This window comes from Rhinopithecus roxellana, chromosome 15 (genome assembly GCF_007565055.1).
Source record: "Rhinopithecus roxellana isolate Shanxi Qingling chromosome 15, ASM756505v1, whole genome shotgun sequence".
Classification (NCBI taxonomy): domain Eukaryota; kingdom Metazoa; phylum Chordata; class Mammalia; order Primates; family Cercopithecidae; genus Rhinopithecus; species Rhinopithecus roxellana.
In genome coordinates this window covers 8,643,852-8,666,546 of record NC_044563.1, presented here as the reverse complement: position 1 = coordinate 8,666,546, position 22,695 = coordinate 8,643,852, and the positions used below count along the sequence as shown (strand labels likewise).

Here is a 22,695-nt window from a genome sequence, read left to right as displayed (position 1 = left end):
GTTATTTGAACTATGTACAAGCACCTTGCTGGGGTGAAGAGGTGTGTAATGTTTTGAAATGTTAATTTCCTTCCTGTTCTCATGGCTGAAGGAAAGAATGAATGAATATTTAATACTGCAGGCTAGGACTGTTCTTTGAGGGTGCGAGGTGACAGTTAATGGCTTTGTGGTATTCTAGGACTGTACTGAAGAAAACTCCCACCCAAGCCAGTGTTTAGAAGATGAAGTTAAATGAGAATGGGGAGGTAAATAGAGGGGTAAGTGCCATGTTAGAAAGGAAGAGGAAAAAGCTGGGTGTGGTGGCACACACCTGTAGTCCCGGCTACTTGGGAGGCTGAGGTGGGAGGATTACTTGGGTCCAGGAATTGGAGGCTGCAGTGAGCTGTGATCGCACCATTGCACTCCAGCCTGGAAGATGGAGTGTGACTCCATATCTAAGAAAAGAAAACCAAAAATTCCCCCAAAAATGAAAGAAGGAGGAGGCCTTCTCTGGGGGAAAGAGGGGTGATGGCTTCCTTACACAGCTGGGGCTGGTTATGCTACCAATTCTGGGCCACAAAAAGGGGCAGAACTTATGATCCTAGGTAGGTAGATGCCAGAGTCTCATTTCTGAGCATGTGTCTTTGGGAGGAGCTGGCAGGATACCCTAGGAATGGTCCTTGCCCTGGCTTGGGCCCTTGGAGTGGCACTCTGTGACCGCCCAGCGACGGAAGGCATTGCCATATCACCCTGTGGCAGAGGAAGCTGTGGCTAAGAGGGTGATCACCATGGTGTCTAAACTCAGTCCCCATTCCTCCTAGTTTTCCTTTTCTTTCTTTTCTTTTTTTCTTTTTTTGAGATGGAGTCTCGCTTTGTTGCCTAGGCTGGAAAGCAGTGGCACAATCTTGGCTCACTGCAACCTCCGCCTCTCGGGTTCAAGCAATTCCCCTGCCTTAGCCCCCTGAGTAGCTGGGACTCCAAGTGCTCGCTGGCACGCCTGGCTAACTTTGGTATTTTTAGTAGAGACAGGGTTTCGCCATGTTGGCCAGGCTGGTCTTGAACTCCTGACCTCAAGTGATCCACCCACCTCGGCCTCCCAAAGTGCTGGGATTATGGCATAAGCCACTGAGCCCTGCCTCCCCCTAGTTTTTCTGACACCGTGGTAGTCTGGAAATCTCACAGGATTCTATGGAGTGGGAGGAAGGAATGAATGCGCTGCTTTGGGAGCCTCCAGGCCTGCATGAGGATCAAGCAGAGGTCCTTTGACCTCCGGCTGGTCCGAGGGCTGTTCTGGGATGCTGCCCAGAAGAGAGGCTGCCCTTTCATTCTGATGTCCAGCTGACCTTAGGGGTTGGGGGGATTTCTTTGACTCCCTGTGGCCTTATCTGCTGATACCATGTCATTTCCAAAGACTTGAGAACCTTCGCAACGTTCCTGGGCAGGTCCTTGTCCAGAGACCAATACGGATCCAAGTGTAGGGAGCTGCAGTGGCCGCCAAAGTTCAGAGTTCCTGGGGGTTCAACCTAATGGGATGGAGCCTGCTGGTCTTGGCCGAAAGCTTTATAATAATCACACCACTCCCTGAATCTTGCTCTTAAAAAAATTTGTGTTGGGGGGCAGGGATTTAAATGCCATGGGTGCCACTGGGGTGAATGCATTCTTCCTCCAGTTGCTGGCTTCTCCACAGCTCACCAGAAATATCTTTTCCTACTGGGTGCAGTGGGGCACGGCTGTAATCCTAGCTACTGGGGAGGCTGAGGCAGGAGGCTCACCTGATGCCAGGAGTTTGAGACCAGCATGGGCAACATAGCAAAATTTCATCTCTAAAAACAAAAAACAGGCTGGGCGCGGTGGCTCAAGCCTGTAATCCCAGCACTTTGAGAGGCCGAGACGGGCGAATCACGAGGTCAGGAGATCGAGACCATCCTAGCTAACACGGTGAAACCCCGTCTCTACTAAAAAAAAAAAAAACACACACACACACACCCAAAAACTAGCCAGGCGAGGTGGCAGGCGCCTGTAGTCCCAGCTACTCAGGAGGCTGAGGCAGGAGAATGGCGTAAACCCAGGAGGCAGAGCTTGCAGTGAGCTGAGATCCGGCCACTGCACTCCAGCCTGGGCGACAGAGCGAGACTCCATCTCAAAAAAAAAAAAAAAGAAAAAAACCAAACCAAACCAAACCAAAACAAACAAACAAAAAAAAACCCAAAAAACAAAAACTTAAAAAAAGGGAATGTCTTTATGTCTTTTCTGTTCCATTGAGGGTGTTTTGGCCACTGGGAACCAGAAAGGCTCTCTCCCTCGAAGCCTTTGCAGGATTCCTGATGTGATGTTGATGGGAGCAGAAGAGGTGTGGAACATCCCAACGCCACCTGAGGTTGCACTTTCACCGGGTTTGGGGTGCTTTTGCTTCTAATGGCACCTATGACTTGTTTTTGGAGAATCGAATATGTTGGCCCACAGGTGCAGGGTGACCCTTAGTCAATGACTGAGGGCTGCAGGTGGGAGTGTGAAAGCCCAGCTTGCTTGCCTTGGGTTGGGGCAATTTTGGGGCATGACTTACATTCCAGGGCTCCCCTGTGGGATCAGGCTGGAGCTTCCCTCTGCAGGACTTGCATAAAATCACACTTTGCCTTGGCTTCATGCCCTTCCCAGTCCTGCTTCCCTGCTCCCTCCCTCACTGGTTTCCTGAACCACCTTTGAAATAAATCACTTGTACATGAAACCTCATCTCCCTGGTTACTTCTGGGGAGCTTGATCCGAGACATTTTCCTTCAGGCAGCCACTGAGACCCCAGCTATGAGTTCATAGAGCACCTGGAAGCCTTCCCTGCCATGTGGCTTTGCCCTGGCCTGATTTTCTGAACCCCCAGCTGTACCACATGTTCCTGAGGGCAGGGATCTCACTTGACTTGTTCAGAAGCCCATGGTCTCTACCTGCCATAACTCTGTCAAAACCAGGCTAACACCCAGGAATTAGGCTGCAGGTTCAACTGCTGTAACCAAAGCCCAAATAACAGAGGTTTAAGTAAAATACGATTTCATGGCTAGGTGCAGTGGTTCACACCTGTAACCCCAGCACTTTGGGGGGCCAAGGTGGGCAGATCACATGGTCAAGAGATCAAGACTATCCTGGCCAACATGGTGAAACCCCGTCTCTACTAAAAAAAAAGTACAAAAAAATTAGCTGGGCGTGGTGGTGCGCGCCTGTAGTTCCAGCTACTCAGGAGGCTGAGGCAGGAGAATCGCTTGAACCTGGGAGGTGGAGGCTGCAGTGAGCCGAGATTGAGCCACTGCACTCCAACCTGGTGACTGAGCAAGACTGTGTCTCAAAACAAAACAAAACAAAATTTTATTTATCTTTCATATAATAGTTCAGGTGGCTCTCCAGTGATCGAAACCCAAATTCCTTCTTTTTGCCTTTCCATCTTCAACACGTGGTATTCGTCTCTTGGTCTATTATGGCTGCTTCAGCTCATGTCATTACATCTGTGTTCCAGCCAGTGGGAAATAGAGAAAGGGAAGTGGGATATGCCCCTTTCCTTAAAAGGCATAGTCCAGAAGTTGCAAAGATTACTTCTGTTCCTATGTCACTGGCCATAATGAAGTTAACAGGGGCACTTCTAGGTGAAAGAGAGACTGGGAAATGTAGTCTTTAGCTGGGTGGCCACAGACTAGGGCGATAGTTGGAGTTGGATTACTGGAGGAAGTAGATGATGAGCAGTTCCTGTTATACCCTCCTGCTTCAGTGAAGATAAGCCGGTTTCCATCCTCCAGATCTCAGAGGATCAACACAACTAAGACTGATTTCTCACTCACAGCCGACCTGGGTTGGCAGAGAGCTCTGCTCCTTGCAGCCACGCAGGGACTCAGGCTGAAGGACGCTCTGTCCTGATGCAGGGGAAGGGGATGGGTGAGAAATGGGACTCTGGTTTCTAAAGACTTCCACCTGGAAGTGACACACATCACCACTTCTGCTTACATTCCATTGGTCAAAGTATATTCCATAGCCATGACAAATGGGGTTGAGTGGCGGGAGGGATGAGGGCGGAGGGGGATGGTGGTTTGGAAAAGGGAGAGGAACTGTGGTTCTGCTGCTGTGGTTATGAAGAGCAACAATGGCCACACCCTTCACCAATGTGCTCATGCCTCACTCACCTTTGGTTCTCACCACTCCTGCCCTAAGCCTCTTTTGGCCAACATATGCAGACTTGGATAAGATTATACAGGAGGTCGTGTACTAGGCTGTCAATCAGCAGGAGAACCAACCAAACAACCAAAGAAGAAAAAGCAGATACAACATCCCCAAACTATGCTTAACCGTGTTTATAATCACAATTTGCATTTATGCAAGATTATGTATATGTGCATTTTAAAAAATTTTTTTAGACGGAGTCTTGCTCTGTTGCTGAGGCTGGAGTGCAGTGGCTCGATCTCAGCTCACTGCAACCTCCGCCTCCCGAGTTCAAGCAATTCTCGTGCCTCAGCCTCTGGAGTAGCTGGGATTACAGGTGCCCGCCACCATGCCCAGGTACTTTTTTGTATTTTTAGTTGAGATGCGGGTTTCACTATGTCAGCCAGGCTGGCCTCAAACTCCTGACCTCAGGTAATCCACTTGCCTTGGCCTCCCAAAGTGTTGGGATTACAGGCGTGAGCCTGTAATAGTCTGTGTTTTGTTTATTTATTTATTTATTTATTTATTTATTTTTTATGGCAGCCTGAGCAGACTAAGACACACCGTAACTGTGTAGTAGTATCAGGTTTAAGTTTAGGTGCATATTATAGAAAACCTGAAATAACCACAACTTTGAAAAGATAAAACTTATTTTTTCTCCCTTAAATAAATCTGGAGATAGGCTGTTCAGAGTTTGAATAGTTTCCATTTCCAAAGTCACCTAATAGTCCAACATGGCTGCAGGAGTTCCAGCCAGCACATGTGACATCTAGTGAGCAGTTAGAAGAAGTCGGGGGAAGGCAAAAAGACTCACATCCCATCTGAATCAGCTCCTTTAAAGCAGCCTTCCAGGAAATCCCCCTCAACACTCCTGCTTATATCAGAGTCATCTAGTCACAACTAACAGCAAAGGCGGTTGGGAAATGCAGTCTTTTAGCTGACTGGGCACATTGCAATCCTAAATGAAATGTACTGTTTTTAAGGAAAAACAGAGAACGGATAATTTTGTAGGCAGCTGCCAGCCCCTACCTCAGAGGCATAATCCATTGTCTGGGTTGTGCAGGCTGAATGGCTCAGCACAGCACGGGAGCCACAAGGAGGAAGTAGAAGTGAGAAACCAGCCAGACAGATCTGACTCCCAACTCTAGAAATAAAAAGATAAAGTAACTCTTCACTGGTGATCTTCTGAAGACCAAATTAGAGATTCTACATGCCACAAACCAAAACTCCCTTTAAAAACTGCTCTTCTGGCCGGGCACAGTGGCTCACACCTGTAATCCTAGCACTTGGGAGGCTAAGGCGGGCAGATCACGAGGTCAGGAGATCGAGACCATCCTGGCTAACATGGTGAAACCCCGTCTCTACTAAAAACACAAAAAATTAGCCAGGTGTGGTGGCAGGCGCCTGCAGTCCCAGCACTTGGGAGGCTGAGGCAGGAGAATCGCTTCAACCCAGCAGGCGGAGGTTGCAGTGAGCTGAGATCGTGCCACTGTACTCCAGCCTGGGTGACAGAGCAAGACTCTGTCTCAAAAAACAAACAAACAAACCCCAAAACAACAACAAAACTGCTCTTCCAACCCAGTTCTCAGTTTTCGCAATACCTCAGCTTCTCAAATGTCTCATTACCTCGAACTCTTAACTTCCTTGTCTTGTCTTCCTTACTTATGTCACTTGTCCATCCGTTCAACCAGTATGACAAGGTCCAGGGCTGAGCAGCCGAGCAAACAGGCAAGCAAACAAGCAAAACCAAACTCCACTTTTTAGAAGGGGGTAGAGAGGCAATGAAATATATACTTCAACGTACCATCATATTTTTTTGTTCCTGATCAGGGTCATTTGAAGGACTGAGGCATCTGGCGCTAGCGATACCTTTTTTCCTCTCCAATCTCAACCAGAAACGTGACTTCCTTGAGGCTGGAGAGGGTATCTGTTCATCTGTGTATCCGCAGGTCTTAGCAGTGTGGGTATTCAGTGAATGCGTGTGGAATGAACAAAGGAATTAAGTGAATGTAAGAAACAGAGTGAGGTACCGCCTTCTCTAACTGGGGTTGTTTGTGTTTATAACTTTTTTTTTTTTCCATTTATCAGGGCCACTCCAGTTATGAACGAAATTGGGTGTAATCGAGGTACAGAATGTGGGAACATAGGTGTATGCGATAGGAGACCAGGACTGGAGGGGATGGGGCTAGAGCCAAGGGAAGCTGCAAAAGGTCCAAAGTGGAAAATAGCGGGAACCAGATAAAAAGAGCACCCTTTTCCCAATGCCACGTCCCTCCCATGACCTGAATTTCCTGCAGTTTTCTCTTCCTCCCTCCTTTGTCCTAATTCTCTATCTTTGGTTATTCAGGAGGGCCAGCACCCTCTGCCCCCATAAGATAATGTGGCAATGACTCAGGACACGCAGAGAGAGCACAGGCGGCAGTGTGTCGTTTCCCTCAACATCCTTGGTAGAATTATCGCGTCTGTCTCATTCACAAATTCTCCTCCTCCTCCTCCTTCTCCTCCTCCTCCTCCTCTTCCTCCTCCTTCTTCTTCCTCTTCCTCTTCTTCTTCTTTTTTTTTAGCGTTAGCGGTTTCCAGCATCTGCATAAAATGATGTGTAAAATAGAGTCTCTGCCTGTCCTTAGAGAAGTTACTATCTAGGGGGAGTGGAAGGTCAACTACAGAAAAGTATAGAAAATGCTAAGAAAGGGTTGAAGGGTGGGGTGTTTGAATCACGTACAAGGGGGGCACTTACCCAGTCTTAGGGTATAGGGGCTTTCCAGAAGTAGAGTCTGAGACTCAAAGGGCACAAGTGACAGAAAACCCAAAACAACAGTGACAAGAGGTGGTTTATTTCTCTCTCACACAGAGCCTGGAGGCAGCCATCCTGCAGTGTCATGGTCCTTTATGGAATCAGGGCTCAGGTTTCTTCTATTCTGTTGTGCCACTAGTGTGACCTCTATTCCTATGGTCGCCTCACGGTTCAGGATGACTACACTTGTTCCAGCCATCATGTCCATGTTCTGCCTTCCAACATGGTACCAATCAGTGAAGAGATTGCTGGATATAAACTCAAGCTAATCCATCAATAGTGTTTCCTAATTATTTTCCTTCAGAAATGAAACACATGCAGAATTAAAAATCACATAGCAGCTGGGCGTGGTGGCTTACGCCTGTAATCCCGGCACTTTGGGAGGCCGAGGCAGGTGGATCACCTGAGGTCAGGAGTTCGAGATCAGCCTGGCCAACATGGTGAAACCCTGTCTCTACTAAAAATACAAAGACTAGCTGGGTGTGGTGGCAGGCACCTGTAATCCCAGCTACTCGGGAGGCTGAGGCAGGAGAATCACTTGAACCTGGGAGGCAGAGGTTGCAGTGAGCAGAGATTGCACCATTGCACTCCAGGGGGAAGCAAAACTCTGTCTAAAAAAAAAAAAAATCACAGAGTACAAAAAGGCTTATGACAAAAAATTAAGGTCACCTGGCCTGGCCCTCCCTACCCCTCAGAAACAATTTCAACCTAGCTTTCAGGCAGGTGCTGTCAATGGGAGTCACTCTGACATTATGTACCAAGTGACACGTTTGCAAAACCAACATGCCCCCCCTCAAAGGAGTCACCAGTGTCTCAGAAGGGTCAGCACCAGCTGAGACTGCCTTCTTCATGGACCCCTTCTGTTATAAGAAGGAGTTTTGACAAATTTAGTTTGACAGAGTTTAATTGAGCAAATAATGATTTGTGAATCAGTCAGCCTCCAGAACCAGAATAGGTTCAGAGTAACTCTGAGGCTGCCACGTGGTCAGATAACATTTATGGATAGAAAACAGAAAGTAGGTTGGGCGTGGCAGCTCATGCCTGTAATCCCAATACTTTGGGAGGCCGAGGCTGGAGGATTGCTTGAGCCCAAGAGTTTCAGACCAGCCTGGGCAACATAGCGAATCTCCATTTCTATTAAAAAAATAACAATCATTAAAATTTAAAAATAAGAAAAGAAAAAGGAAACGGATGTCCAGAAAACAGAAGCGAGGTACAGAAAGAGTTGGACCCGTTATGTAAGCACAGAACCAGCCCCATCTGGTTCAACTTTGTGTAATAAAGTGGTGAGTTGTTTTTTTCAGTTGCCAGGATCCCAGGTTGCAAGTTATGTAACCTGAGCGTGCCCAGAAGAACCAAGCATGCAACCACAGGCGCAACCTAAATGCTCAGATCAAAGAACGGGAACAGAATTAAGAAGTAGATACATGGTATAATCCATGATCTAATCAGATTGAGGCATGGCATCATCCTATGGCAAGATCTAGTCAGATCATTGCTCACTGCAAGATTCAATCAGATCACGGCTCATTACCCTCTGCCTATAACACCTGCCACAGCCCCTGGCTTGGGGAGACAGATTTGAGCATGTCTCCTTGCCAGTTGACTTGCAACAAATCTTTCCCTCTACAAAAACCTGATACTTCGGTGTCTGGCTTTCTGAGGGCAAAGGGATCCAGTTTGGTTCCCTAATAATGACAGATTGACATTTGCCTTATTGGAACAAGGTTTGAACAGTTGGCTGCCTGTGATTGGCTGAAACTCTGTGATTGGTAAGAGTAGGTTCCAGTTCACTATGTACGGAGAAACCTTTAGGACAAACTTTAAAATATGCCAGGAGAGGGCTTTAGGTTAAGCTTAACACTTCTCCCTTTTTGGTCAACCTCTTGATTTTGAGAGGTTGGAAACTTTAGACATTGACATCAGTTACCATTGTAAATAGACTTATTTGGTCTCAAATCCCGCTGGGAAATAGCAGAGCAGTGGGTTTTGCAGATGGGAAAGGAAACAGAATAGAGAAAGAAAAAAAAAACCTGATTAGTTAACATCAAGTCACTTCAGGTTCCTTTTTTAAAGGGCTAGAGCAGAGGGGGCTTCCTTATTATGCTGAAATCTCCTGTTTCCGGGGGGGCGGGGAAGGGAGATGGGGAATATCGGTAATTCTGTAGAATAAATGGGTGGGGGAAGAGATTAACTAGTAAATGGAAATGAGTGTGTGGTGGCCTTGGGGCTCCTCAGTCTGAGCTCAGCCCATCTGGGGCTCCCCCTAGGTTCTGGGTTTCCATCTGCTTCCCGCTCCTTTTGGGCCCCTCCGAGAAGGCTCCCAAGGTCGAGCTGTGCACTGAGCGAGTCCTCGGGGCCACTCGGAAGGCAGCGGACTTCCGCGCCGGCGCACTCGCCCAGAGCGGCCTGGTCTCCGCCCAGTGGGCGGGGCCTCTTCCGGGGGGCGTGCGGCGTGCGCGGGAGGGGTCTCGTGGGCGCTCCCGTGGTTGTGGCACGGGAGACTGCGAGCGTGTGTGTGAGGCACGATGTCGTGGTAACCCAGAGACGCGCGAGGCGGGGCGCCCAACGGGGTCGCGGGGCGAGCACGCGCGCCACTGGGGCGCCGGACGTTGCAAGGGGGGGTCACATCCGGCAGGGGGCGGGCCTGGCGGACCCCGGAAGTGTGGGCGCGGCTGCGGTTTAGCCCGCGGTGGCGGCGGCGGCGGCGGCGGCCCTGGCAGGTGAGCCGGGACTGGGGAGGGTCCCAGCTCTGCCGCAGGCGGGCGGGGCAGAGGACGACGGTGGGGGCGGCGCCGGCGGTGGCTCCCGGAGCGCCCCCGCCTGCCCGCCTCATCCTGGCAGAGGCCGGTGATTGGGCACGAGGGGCGCGTGACTCGCGCCGGGGGCCGGCGCCCCTGCCCCTGGCGGTGTGAGGGAACGGGGGAGAGCGCGAGGCGCCGCCCCGGCTCCCCTGCGGGTCGCACCTTCAGTTCCGCTTCACCCCTCACCGCCACCCTCCTTTCTCCATCTCCGCAGACCCTCGCCCCGTATGTGAGCATCTTGCGGTCACAATTCTGATGACATTAGAGCCAATTAGCCCATTGTATAGATGGGGAAGCTGAGGCCTAAGAGTAGGGTCTGACTTGCCAGAGGGCACGCGGGAGACCAGTGGCAGGGTGAGAGTTGGAGGGACTTTGGCTTTGACTTACTGGCTTGTGCCCTTTCTCCAGGGCTTTCAGAGATGGGACTTTCAGCTTTGGCTTTGTTCAGGACTCAGACTTGGACCTCCCAGTATCATTGACCATTTCTTACCCCGGGACCCTCTGGGCGCAAAGGGCAGTGATGTATACATACCCATTATATGCCTGGTTCCTCTCCATTTCCTCCTCAGCTGATGAGATTTCCCACTTTACTGATGGGAGAAGGAGTTACCTGGAGCTGTTTTGAGAGTTACTGGCAGAGTTGACTCGACAACCTGGGGTTTTAGTCGCCGAGCTGAGGCAGTGCTCTCCTAGCTACCCCTTGTCTGGGCTCACTTACCCTGGGAATGTCAGTCTTCAGCTCCAGAAACTTCCCAGACTCATTTCCCTTCGCTCAGTTCTCCTGTTGCTGCCTAAGGCCTTTTCCACCCTTTTTATTGGCTCCAGGAATCCCATTTCCTACTAATGCATCAAGATGCTGCCACCAGACTCTCATTTCTGTGACTCTTGGCCTTAGAGCTGGAGGTGATGGTGACCGAGGAACTGGGGAAGGAAAGACTCTTACGTTGTTGTCCAAAGCTGCAACCCTGCAGAGACCTGAACTCTAGTTCCGGGTGGGATTGGGGACTGTTGGCGGTGAACATACTGGACGCTAAAGTGAGTCTTTGTTCTTTGCAGTGGTAGTGCCCAGAAAAGCCTGTTTCCTAGATTATCTTGGAAATGTGGTTTCATGCCTTTGTAATTTCCATTAAGTAGCACATTTTCATTGTAGACTTTCTGAGCAGTTTCTGCCACTGTTTTGCAGGTAGCAATAGCTGTGACTTGTTGCTTGGCTTCATATGCTGAGCATGTTCTAGGGCTTTCTGAACATACCGGATTTTGTGAACATGTCCAAATAGGCGATGATCCCATTTTACAGATGAAGTGAGTTGCAGAGATGTTAGATAACCTGGCTAGCGTCACACAGCCAATAAGTGACCAAGTTTGGATTTTTTTTTTTTTTTTTGAGACGGAGTCTTGAACTGTTGCCCAGGCTGGAGTGAAGTGGTGTGATCTCCGCTCACTGCAGCCTCTGCCCCCTGGGTTCAAGCGATTCTCCTGCCTCAGCCTCCCCATTAGCTGATATTATAGGTGCTCGCCACAACGCCTGGCTAATTTTTGTATTTTTTAGTTGAGACGGGGTTTCACCATGTTGGCCAGGCTGATCTCGAACTCCTGACCTCAGGTGATCCATCCGCTTCTGCCTCCCAAAGTGCTGGCATTACAGTTGTGAACCACTGTGTCCGGCCGCAAGTGGGGTTTCTAACCCGTCAGTCTCATTTCGAAGTCAATGTGCTTTTAACTGTGTGATACTGCCTCTCAAACCCTTTAGTTTCCCAAAGGTGCTGGACCTTAAGAATAATTTCTGACGCTTGTTAAAAATACAGAGCTCCGGCCGGGCGCGGTGGCTCAAGTCTGTAATCCCAGCACTTTGGGAGGCCGAGACGGGCGGATCACAAGGTCAGGAGATCGAGACCACCCTGGCTAATATGGTGAAACCCCGTCTCTACTAAAGAATACAAAAAACTAGCCGGGCGACGAGGCGGGCGCCTGTAGTCCCAGCTACTTGGGAGGCTGAGGCAGGAGAATGGCATAAACCCGGGAGGCGGAGCTTGCAGTGAGCTGAGATCCGGCCACCGCACTCCAGCCTGGGCGACAGAGCCAGACTCTGTCTCAAAAAAAAAAAAAAAAAAAAAATACAGAGCTCCACCTCTAGAGATTCCTGTACTATTGTCTGGAGGAGGGCCCAGAAATCTATTTTTAACGAACGCACTGGGTGATTCTTACTGTAAGGCAAGTTTGGGAAACACCGCCTGTAAGAACTTTGTAGATTTGCTAGGCCACTGGTAGCTTGGAAGTGAGATTATTCCCGAGGATTCTTGTTTTCTTTTTATTTATTGCTTTGAAATTTGTTAATTTGCCCTTAAGAGGCCTTTGGGTTAGCTAGCCGTATGAATCATTTCTGGACACTGTTGGCCAAGTAATAGTAGGGGTTTTCCAGGCTGACACAATCAGATCACTGAAGACCTGGTTTAATGGATTTAGCTCTTTTGATCCAGTTGGATCTCTGTTGTGTGGAAATTCTGTTAGAAGTGTCCTTGAAAGATGTGGCGTTTCCACAAGGTTTTGGTCTGTTCCCAGGTGCTTACCGAATGAGAGAGAGGTGTCTAATGGCAGCCCTGTCTGAGGTTTTGCTAGATTTAAAGGCATGTTTACTTAGTAGATGCTCCTTCCAATTCATGTCTCACCTCTTTATCTTCTTTTACTGGTTTATGTGAAAGACTAAGCAAATATCAAACAGGTTTGTCTTGATTTAGCTGAGGCTGACAAGTAGGACCCCTGGGGCTTAGGATGGGCTAGAGAGGAGAGTTTCCCCAGTGAACGTCAAACAGATAGCTCAGGCAGGTAGGCCTACCTTTGAAGACCTGTAAGTATTTTCAGTCCCGCTACTGATTTATCTGGTCCCACCTCAAGCAGGATTACAAAGTCAGCATTATAGGATTACTTTATTCTCCTGTCTGGTAAACACTGATTTCTAATTTATTTTCTTTTAAATAGAGAACATATTTCCCTGTTAAATTTGCTGAGACTTGTTTTATGGCCCAGAATATGGTCTATCTTGGTAAATGTTCTGTGAGCCCTTAAGGAGGTTGCATATTCTGCTATTGCCGGGTCAAGTGTTCTATAACTTTCAATTCAGGCAGGTTGGTTTGTAATGTTGTTCAAGTCTTCTGTGTCTTTACTGATTTTTGGTCTTCTGTTCTTTCAGTTATTGAGAGAGGGACATTGACACTTCTGATTATAATTGTGGATTTGTCCATTTCCCCTTGTAGTTTTATCAGTTTGTGTTTCACATGTTTTGAAGCTCCGTTGTTAATTGCACAGACCTTTGTGAGTATTACATTCCATGTATGAATGGACCTTCTTTATTGTATTGTATTAGGCTGTTTTGCATTGCTATAAAGGAATACCTGAAGCAGACGATTTATAAAGAAAAAAGATGCATTTGGCTCATGGTTCTACATGCTGTGCAAAAAACATTGCATCAGCATCTGCTTCTGGTGAGGACTCAGGAAGGTTTTACTCGTGGCAGAAGGTGAAAGGGGAACAGGTGTGTCACACAGCCACAGAGGGAGCAAGAGAGATGCCAGGCCCTTTTAAGCAACCAGCTCTCATGTGAACTAAGAGAGCAAGAGCTCGTTACTGCGGGGAGGGCACCAAGCCATTCATGAGGGATCTGTCCTGTGACCTAAACATGTCTCACCGCTAGGCCCTACCTCCAACATTGGGAATCAAATTTTAACGGATTTGGAGGGGGCAGATATCCAAACTATATCATTTATCATGAAATGACCCTTTTAGCCCCAGGAAATATTCTTTGCTCTGAAATCTACTTTGTCTAATATTAGTATAGCTAATCCAGCTTTAAAAAATTAGTGTTAGGAATTGATTTCCAGAATATGTAAAGAACTTCTACTACCCAACAGCAAAAAACACAACCCGATTCAAAAATGGGTGAAGGACTTGAATAGATATTTCTTCAAAGAAGATACACAAATGGCCAATAAGTACATGAAAAGATGCTCAACTTCACTAGTCATTATGGAATGCAAATCAGTACCACAGTGAGCTACCACTTCACCCATTACGATGGCTATTATTCAAAACAAAAAACAAAAAACAGTAAATAATAAATGTTGACAAGGATGTAGAGAAATTGAAACCCTTGTGCTTTTTTGATGGGAATGGAAAATGGTATAGCCAGTGGAAAACAGTATGGCAGTTCCTCAAAAAATTAAACATGGAATTGCCATATCATCTAGCAGTTCCACTTCTGGGTGTATACCCAAATAAGTGAAAGCGGACACTTGAACAAGTATTTGTATACCCATGTTCATAGCAGCATTATTTACAATAGCCTAAAAGTTGGGAACCATGCAAGTGTCCATGGACAGGTGAATGGCTAAGCAAAATGTGGTATATATATTAGATAGAATATTATTCAGTCTTAAAAACGAAAGAAGATTTGATATATCCTGTGATACGGGTGAACCTTGAAGACATTATCCTAAGTGAAACCAGCTGGTCACGAAAGAACAAATATTGTTGGATTCCTCTTACATGAGGTTCCTAGAGTGGTCCAGTTGTAGAGACAGAAAGTGGAATCGTGGTTGCCAGAAGATGGGAGAAAGGGAGAATGGGAAGTTAGTGCTTAATGTGTACAGAATTTCGGTTTAGGGTGATGAAAATGTTCTGGAGAGGAATAGTGGTGATGGTTATACAACAAAGCAAATGTATTTAATGTGAAAGAACTGTATACTTAAAAATGATTAAAATGGTAAATTTTGTTGCATATAAAAGGGTTTTTAAAAATAGAAGATTTAAAAATTATGGTATATCTCTTAAAAATTTTACTTCTAAACAATTTGTGTCTTTATATTGAAAGTGGGCTTCTTGTAGGCAGCGTATAGATGGTTTTTTTTTTTTTTTGTTTTTTTTGTTTTTGTTTTTTTTTTTTTTTTGAGACAGAGTCTCCTCCTGTTGCCCAGGCTGGAGTGTAGTGGTGTGATCTTGACTCACTGCAGTCTCCTTCTCCTGGGTTCAAATGATTCTCATGCCTCAGCTTCCTGAGAGCTGGGATTATAGGCGTGTGCCTACCATGCCCAGCTAATTTTTTGGTATTTTTAGTAGAGACGAGATTTCGCTGTGTTGGCCAGGTTAGTCTTGAACTCCTGACCTTAAGTTATCTGCCCACCCCTCCCAAAGTGCTGGGTTTACAGGTATGAACAACTGCACCTGGCTGGGGGTTGCTTTTTAATCCAGTCTTACAAGCTGCATTTTAATTGAGGTGTTAAGACTATTTAGATTTAATACAATTATTGATAGGGTGAAGTTTAAATCCGCCTTCTTGCTGTTTGTTTTCAATCTGTCCCGTGGGCTTTGTTCCCTTTTTTCTTTTTTATGACTTGTTTGGGATCGAGTAATTTTTATGATTCCATTTTGTTTCCTTTGTTGGTTTATTCTAACGCTTTTTTTAGTGGTTGCTTTAAAGTATATAGTGTGCATCTTTAATTTGCCACAGCCTGTCTTCAAGTGATGTCATACCACTTTAGTGTAAGAATCTTCCAATAGTTTACTTTCATTTCCTTCCTCCTGGACTTCGTACTGTTGTCACCTGTTTTACCTCTACACATGCCATAAATCCCATAACACGTTGTTATTTTTGCTTTAAATAGTCAATTATTTTTTAAGGAGATTACAATGTAAAGTTCTTTTTTATTTTTTTCTGAGACGGAGTCTCGCTCTGTCGCCCAGGCTGGAGTGCAGTGGCCGGGTCTCAGCTCACTGCAAGCTCCGCCTCCCGGGTTTACGCCATTCTCCTGCCTCAGCCTCCCGAGTAGCTGGGACTACAGGCGCCCGCCACGTCGCCCAGTGTAAAGTTCTTTTATATTTACTCATCTGTTGAACATTTTTGGTGCTCTTTATTCCTCCATGTAGATCCACATTTCTGTCTTGTTTCATGTTCCTTCTGACTTGAGGATGTCCATTTAACATTCCTTGTGGTGCTGGTCTGTTGGTGATGGATTCTTTCAGCTTTTGGGTTTCTAGAGAAGTCTTTATTTTGGCTTTGTTTTTGGAAGGCATATTTCCCTGTATAGAATTCTGGATTAACAATTTTTTTTTTTTCAGTGCTTTAAAGATGTTCCAGTGTCTTTTGCTTGCATTGTTTCATAGGAGTAATCTGCCATTTTTCTTTCCTTTTTTCTTCTTGTTTTTTTAAGAGGCAGAGTCTCACTCTGTCATACAGGCCAGAGTGCAGTGGCATGATCATAGCTCACTGAGGCCTCAAACTTCTGGGCTCAAGTGATCCTCCCACCTCAGGGTCCCTAGTAGCTAAGACTACAGGTGTGTATACCATGCCTGGGTAATTGTTTTTAAATGATTATTCTTTATTTTTGTAGAGATAGGGTCTTGCCGTGTTGCTCAGGCTGGTCTTGACTTCCTGGCCTCAAGTGACCCTACGGCGTCGGCTTCCCCAAGTGGTAAGATTACAGGCATGAGCCACCACACCTGGCCTGTTTATTTTTATTTTTTGCTCTTCTGTTTTTAATGTATCTTTTTCTCCTTCTAACTGCTTTTCTTTTCTTTCTCCCGTGTTTTTTTTTTTTTTTTTTTTTTTTTTTTGAGACAGAGTCTCACTCTTTGATCCAGGCCAGAGTGCAGTGGCATGATCATAGCTCACTGCACCCTCAGATTTCTGGGCTCAAGGGATCCTCCCGCTTCAGCCTCCCAAGTAGTTGGGACCACAGATGTGTGCCACCATGCCGGGCTAATTTTTAATTTTTTGTAGAGACAGGGTCTCACTATGTTGCCCAGGGTGGTCAAAAACTCCTCAGCTCAAGCAGTCCTCCCTCCTTGGCCTCCCAAAGTGCTGAGATTGTAGGCATGAGCCACTATGCCTGGGTCTAACTGCTTTTCTAACTGAGTTTAAACAATGTAATGATAATGTGCTTTTGTGTAGTATAGTTTTCTTCATGTTTTTTGTGCTTGGGTTCATTGAGTTTTTTGGATTTGTGGGTTTATCACGTTCATCAGATTTGGAAATTTTTCAGTCAGTAATTCTGCAAATATTTTTTTCATTCCCTTTTCTCTTTCCTCTCTTTTGGGGAATCCAGTTACATGTATATAAGGGTGCTAGAAGTTGTTCCATAGCTCTCTGATCATTTATTTTTCCTGCTAGTCTTTTTTTTCTCTCTGTGGTTTGTGCTGGATGGTTTCTGTTGCTATGTCTTCAAATTGCTGGTCTCTTCTGCATTGTCTGATCTGCTGATACTCCCTTTCAGTATACTTTTTATCATAGACATTGTAGTTTTCATCTCTAGAAGTTTGATTTGGGTCTTTTAAATATCTTCCCTGTCTCTAACATGCTCAATCTTTCGTTTTGCTTCTTGAACATATGGAATATAGTTTTAGTAACTGTTTTAACGTCCTTGCCTGCAAATTCCATTATCTGTGTATTTTTTGGGTCTGTTTCTATTGTCTCCCTCATTATGGGTCTTATTTTCTTGTTTCTTTGTATGTCTGGTAATTTTTTATTGTATATCACATGTTGTGAATTTTACTTTGTGGGGTGCTGGATATTTTTGTATTTCTATAAATGTTCCTGGCATTGTTTTGGAACACTGTTAAGTTACTTGGGAACAGTTCGATTCTTTAAAGGCTGCTCTCAAGGCTTGTTAGTTGGGGTCAGAACAGCCTTAGGCCCAGGCCTGATTTTTGCTCACTACTGAGGCAATACTGTCCTTAGTACTTTATCAACGTCCTGTGAATGATGAGGGTTTCCACTGTGGCTGGTGGGCACACAAGACTATTTCTGTTTCAATTTGAGCTCCAAGGATTGTTGCCTTGGACTGGTACAGATCAGTACCGGCTGAGAACCGGAGGGGGACCCTCTGTAGGTTTCTGGGGTTCTCTGTATGGCCCTTTCCTCTCTGGTACTCTGCCCTGTGAACTCTGGCTACCCTGGCCTCCCTGGAGTTGGAATTCCTCTCCTCCACTCCCTGTGCCTTGGGCCTGGAGTCCCTCTAGGAGTAACTTGGAGCAGCTGTAGTACTCAGCTTTTTGTTTCCCACTGTCAGGGGTCACTCTTCTGTGCTGTCTGATGTCCAGCGTTTACAAACTATCGTTCTATGTGTTTTGTTTGGCTTTGTCTGGCTTTTTAGTTTTTTGAGGCAGGAGAGTAAATCTAGTGCCTGTCCCTCCATGTTAGCCAAAAGCGGAAGTCCCTGTCCAGTCAGCATTCCTTGGATGCCTGGTGTATTAGTCTGTTTTTTCACACTGCTGTAATAAAAAGAACTGCCCAAGACTGGGTGACTAATAAGGGAAAGAGGTTTAATTGACTCATACTTCCACATGTTTGGGAGGCCTCAGGAAAGTTACAGTCATGTTGGAAGGTGAAGTGGGCTCGTCTCACATGGCGGCAGGTGAGAGAGTGTCTGTGGGAGAAACTGTCAAACACTGATAAAACCATCATAGCTCATGAGACCTCATTCACCATCACGAGAACAGCATGGGAGAAACTGCTGTTTCCATCACCTCCCACTAGGTCCCTCCCTCCACGTGTGGGGATTATGGGGATTACAATTCAGGATGAGATTTGGGCGGGGACACTGAGCCAAACCGTATCACCTTGTATGTGCCCAGTGTTGACCTAGGTGCTGGGATGCAGAAACAAACACAACATGGGCTGTGCCCTTGGGGAGCTCACACTCCTGCTGGAGGAACATGCTGATTTCTAAATAAGAAATGCTATGTGCTGTGTACAGACTACCATGAAAGGAAGGATGAACTCTTTGGGAGGAAGGAGCAAGGAAAGCTTTAGAGAGTTGCTGGCTTTTGAGGGATGGAGCAGGCATTTTCTAGGTGGGGAAAATGTAGGAAAGAGTATTCTAGGCAGAGTAGAGAGGAAGAGCAAAGGCAGGGCAGCTTGTGCTGTGAACTCCTTCCCGGGCAGGATCCCTGTCTTACTGATCTTTAGAGATGAATATATGTCAAGTGACTGGAAGTATGGTTTTTGTTCTGGGACTAGTAGGTAGAACAGAAAGAGTTGAGATGGAGTAGCAACCCATGGAGAAATAGAGGCTCGGGGTCAGCTGATACGGGGCGTTGTATACCAACCCAAGGAGCACAAGATTTGGAACATAATACCAAATGCTGGGGAGCCATGGGAGGGCCATGGGAGCTCTGACTGTGTTCTCCCAAGGTTGCTGGGGGGTGTCAAAGAGGGCTGGAGAGGGCTGAGGTGGGCTTAGGGCAGACTTTCTGTACAAGGATGAAAATGAGTCCAGAGCTCAGTGTGGTCACGGATACAGCGTTGCCACCCTTTGTTTGATAATGGCCTTCATGGATTCCTGCCTGAGTCAAGAATTGATTTGAGAAGGCCTGGCTTGGTTTCTCTTTTTCTGTGGCTATACCCGTCTGCCTGTGGATGATTCCACTGGACCCGGAAGTTCTGGGTCTGGCTTATCACTGGCAGGGGTAGGGTCTGCAGCTGCACCACCTTATATCCGCCTAGGATGGTCACACCTCAGCGATCTCATCATCTTGGGCTTTGAACAGACACACCTTGCATGACTGGTGCACACTCCTGGATGTTCATCCTGAGTGTGTCTTTGCCTTGACCTTCCTCTTGATCCCTCCTTAAGGGACAGTTGAATCCTCTTGCTCAGCTTGCTCTGTGCAGATTAGAAGTGGGGGCGGATGGACAGCTGCAGATTGAAATCCTTTCTGAGTCATCTGAACAGTAGGGACAAAGGAGATATAAGTGGAAGTTGGGGTGAAGTCAGTATGTTTTTCTTTTCAAGTCAGTCGTGGGCCAAAGATGGAAGAGGCCTTGCCAAGTGGCTGGGCTTTACTGTCAGGAAGTTTCAAACAGCAGCTGCCTATTAAATCACCTGTTTCTTGGCCATCATTTTGATTGATGCTGAATGCTGTTGATCTGATCACATCCAGCCATTGGAGTTATGTTCCTCTGTTGACTGATGCCATCTCTGGAGGAGTCTTAAATTCTCTGTCCTCAGAGTCCACACGGGAAGTGCTTGAGTTGCAGAGGTAAGAATGGGCTGAGTTTCTGTGCCCTGCCGTGGTGATAGAAATCACGAGCGGCTGTTTATTGATCCTTGCCTGAGAGCCAGACTTTAGACTTTCTAGCCGTGAAACTCAATTCGTTCTAACAAAAGCTCCATCTTATAGAAGACACTTGAGGCACAGAGATTTTACATTACCCACCCAGCTCTCCCCAGCCAGTAAGTGAGAGTGCAGGGCTGCCTGACTTACAGATTCAGTCTTTAATCCCTGGGTCTCCCCTGCAGAGCTGAGGTTCAAAGGAGGCACTGCTCCTGTGCTGCCGGGGCTCCTGGGCCTGTACACCTGTTCAGACTTAAGTCTGAGGGCTGATGAAGGAGAGTAGTTACCACTTTAGTATTTGTTAGGACAGCATCATGCTGGTTTCTGAACAAAATAGAACAGGTTCTACTCTTGAGGGGTCTAGTTGAAGATACCCTTACCAACGACCATTGATGAAGTTGGTCCCCAGAGCCAGGCCTGGTGGTTCTGTGGATGTGGACTTGATCGAGGCAGCCAAGCACAGTGAGGTGCATGGGCTGTGACGCTGGACGGTCTCCGTTGCAGTTCAGGCTCTGCGTTTCCTCCTTGGGAAACTGTGGGCAGGCACAGAACTTCAGTTTTCTCCTATTTAAAATGAGGAAAGCCTGAGGATGGACAGCGGTGTAGGCGCAGTGAGGGTTACCTGAGTTGCTGCATATGGAACACCTGGGGCAGCCACCGGCCTGTGAGCAGCCTCTAAACCTCAGACAAAGGGCCTGTCACAGTTCCTGACACTGATGGGACAGTGAGGCTCCGGAGGGCAACTGGGCAGGAGGCGGTAAGGCCTGGTTTGATGACTCCCCACACTGCACTGCTGGCAATACATCGCAGCTGAAAGGGAGTGGAGGAGGGTACCAGGGGAGGGGCTGGTGAGGGTTGGGAGCAGCAGGGATAAGGGGTTAGGACGGTGGTCTCAGGGGCCAACTCTAGGTCAAGGGGGAAACTGAACTGTGAGAACAGGGCTCTCCCCGACCCGTTTGCCCAGAACATATGTGTTGTGAAGTGTTCTTTGCAGTATGGCTTACATTAAATGTTCTGTTTCGGGGGGGTAAAATCTCCTTTGAAAAAGGTTGAAAGTGACAGGATTAGACCAAACTGGGCAAATGGGCAGAGGAGGGAGGCGTCCTGTCCAGACTGGTTAGGCTGCTCGACCCGTCTCCCTCCGCTGCCACCCTTTGACAGGTGGTAGGTGAGGGTAGGAGGGGGGCAAGATGGCCAGGCGTAGGGAAGCAGTGTGATGGGACACACATCCGGGGAGCCTGCTGGGATGCTTGTGAGAAAGAGACCCTGGAGACGGGAGGACTAGTTTGCAGCCTGCACAGGGCAGGGATAGGTGTGTGTGAGAGCCTTTGGAACACTGACTAGCTAACACTTGGTGAGTGGACCTCACGGGTGGAGGGACCCACATGTCTGAGCTGACCTGGAAGTCAGGGCCAGGAGCTGAAGCCACTGATAGGAAAGAAGACTGGGAGGAGAGTCTGGTTAGGGGAGAAAAAACGTTGATGAGTGAGGGGAGTGGAGATCCAGTAATGCTGGAATGCAGGTGTGTGCGGAGGTTCAGCAGGTTTGGGAGGAGTCCCTTTAGGGGACGGACTGGGTCAGCAAAGCCAAGCCAGTGGCGTTCGGGGCAGGGTGTGAGTGCTGGGCTCTTCAGCCTGCCGGGTGCTGTTAGAGCCTCCCAGCCAGCCGAGGGGCATAGTCTCCTGAAGTCTTCTGCCACTGGGTGCCTCCCAGCATTTGGCACAGTGAGTGGGCTCATTATTCTCGAGTCTTCTCACTTGACGGCCCTGCCTCTGGGCAAACGGCGGTCAGATGGAGTTTTTCAGTGGATTGAGGAACATTCAGTTGTTATGTAAATATGTATGTAAAGATGACAGTTTCCTTTATAAGGCAATTTCCTTTTGAGAGATTGTGCATTTCCCCATGTATGCTTATATTTGAGGCCTCTTGTCTAGATTGGTTTGGAGCTTCTTTCAGAAAGCCACACCCTTTACTTCCGTCTGTGATCAGCTCTTTCAGAGTCCTCTGGTTCCAGACCTAGCTGGGCGCCTCGCACAGCTGACAGGCAGCATTTCCTAACAGTAAGCTGTGAGGGTGTGGGAGTGAGTACTGCTTGGCACCAGAGCTGCTGCTTGGTGGTCTTGTTTAATTCTCATTTAATCCTTACAATCCCACGGTGTTGGTAGTATTAGCCCCATTTTACAAATGAGAAACAGAATGAGAAAGGCTGAATTATGTGCCCATGGTGATATAGCTAGTGAAAGGTCAGGATGGGATTGAAATCCAGGAGTTTTTGTCTCTAAAGCCTCTTCACGCAGTCTTTTTTTTTTTTTTTTTTTTTTTTTAAGAGTCTCACTCTGTTGCCCAGGCTGGAGTGCAGTGGTGAGATCTCAGCTCACTGCAGGCTCCGCCTCCCGGGTTCACGCCATTCTCCTGCCTCAGCCTCCTGAAGTAGCTGGGACTCCAGGCACCCGCCACCTCGCCCAGCTAAGTTTTTTGTATTTTCAGTAGAGACGGGGTTTCACCGTGTTAGCCAGGATGGTCTTGATCTCCTGACCTCGTGGTCCACCTGCCTTGGCCTCCCAAAGTGCTGGGATTACAGGCTTGAGCCACCGCGTCCAGCCCCTCTTCACATCGTCTTAACTATTCATCCCTGGTAGGTGGGAGGAATCTCCAACCCCACCCCAGCCCCAACCCCAGCAGTTCCTTAGAAAGGATGAAAAACAGGTGGGGGCAGTGGCACAGGCCTGGACTCCCAGCTACTTGGGAGGTGAGATGGATTGCTTGAGCCTGAGAGTTTGAGGCTGTGAAGGGAGCTAATGTTGCACCCCTGCACTCCAGCCTGGGCAACTGAGTGACAGA

The 22,695-nt window shown here is 47.5% G+C and overlaps 1 protein-coding gene across 2 annotated transcripts in view; it reads left to right on the top strand.

Moving 5' to 3' along the window:
- The first annotated feature begins 9,371 nt into the window (after nt 1-9,371).
- VPS37C (VPS37C subunit of ESCRT-I) overlaps nt 9,372-22,695 on the top strand; it is a 31,662-nt gene continuing 18,338 nt past the window's right edge. Inside the window, exon 1 of one of the 2 annotated variants that reach the window (XM_010384949.2) lies at nt 9,372-9,669. The gene's annotated coding sequence lies outside the window, so the exon portion shown is untranslated. Of the gene's footprint in view, nt 9,670-9,885; nt 9,980-22,695 lie in introns of those variants that run through there. The other variant, XM_030918664.1, reaches the window with a different exon arrangement.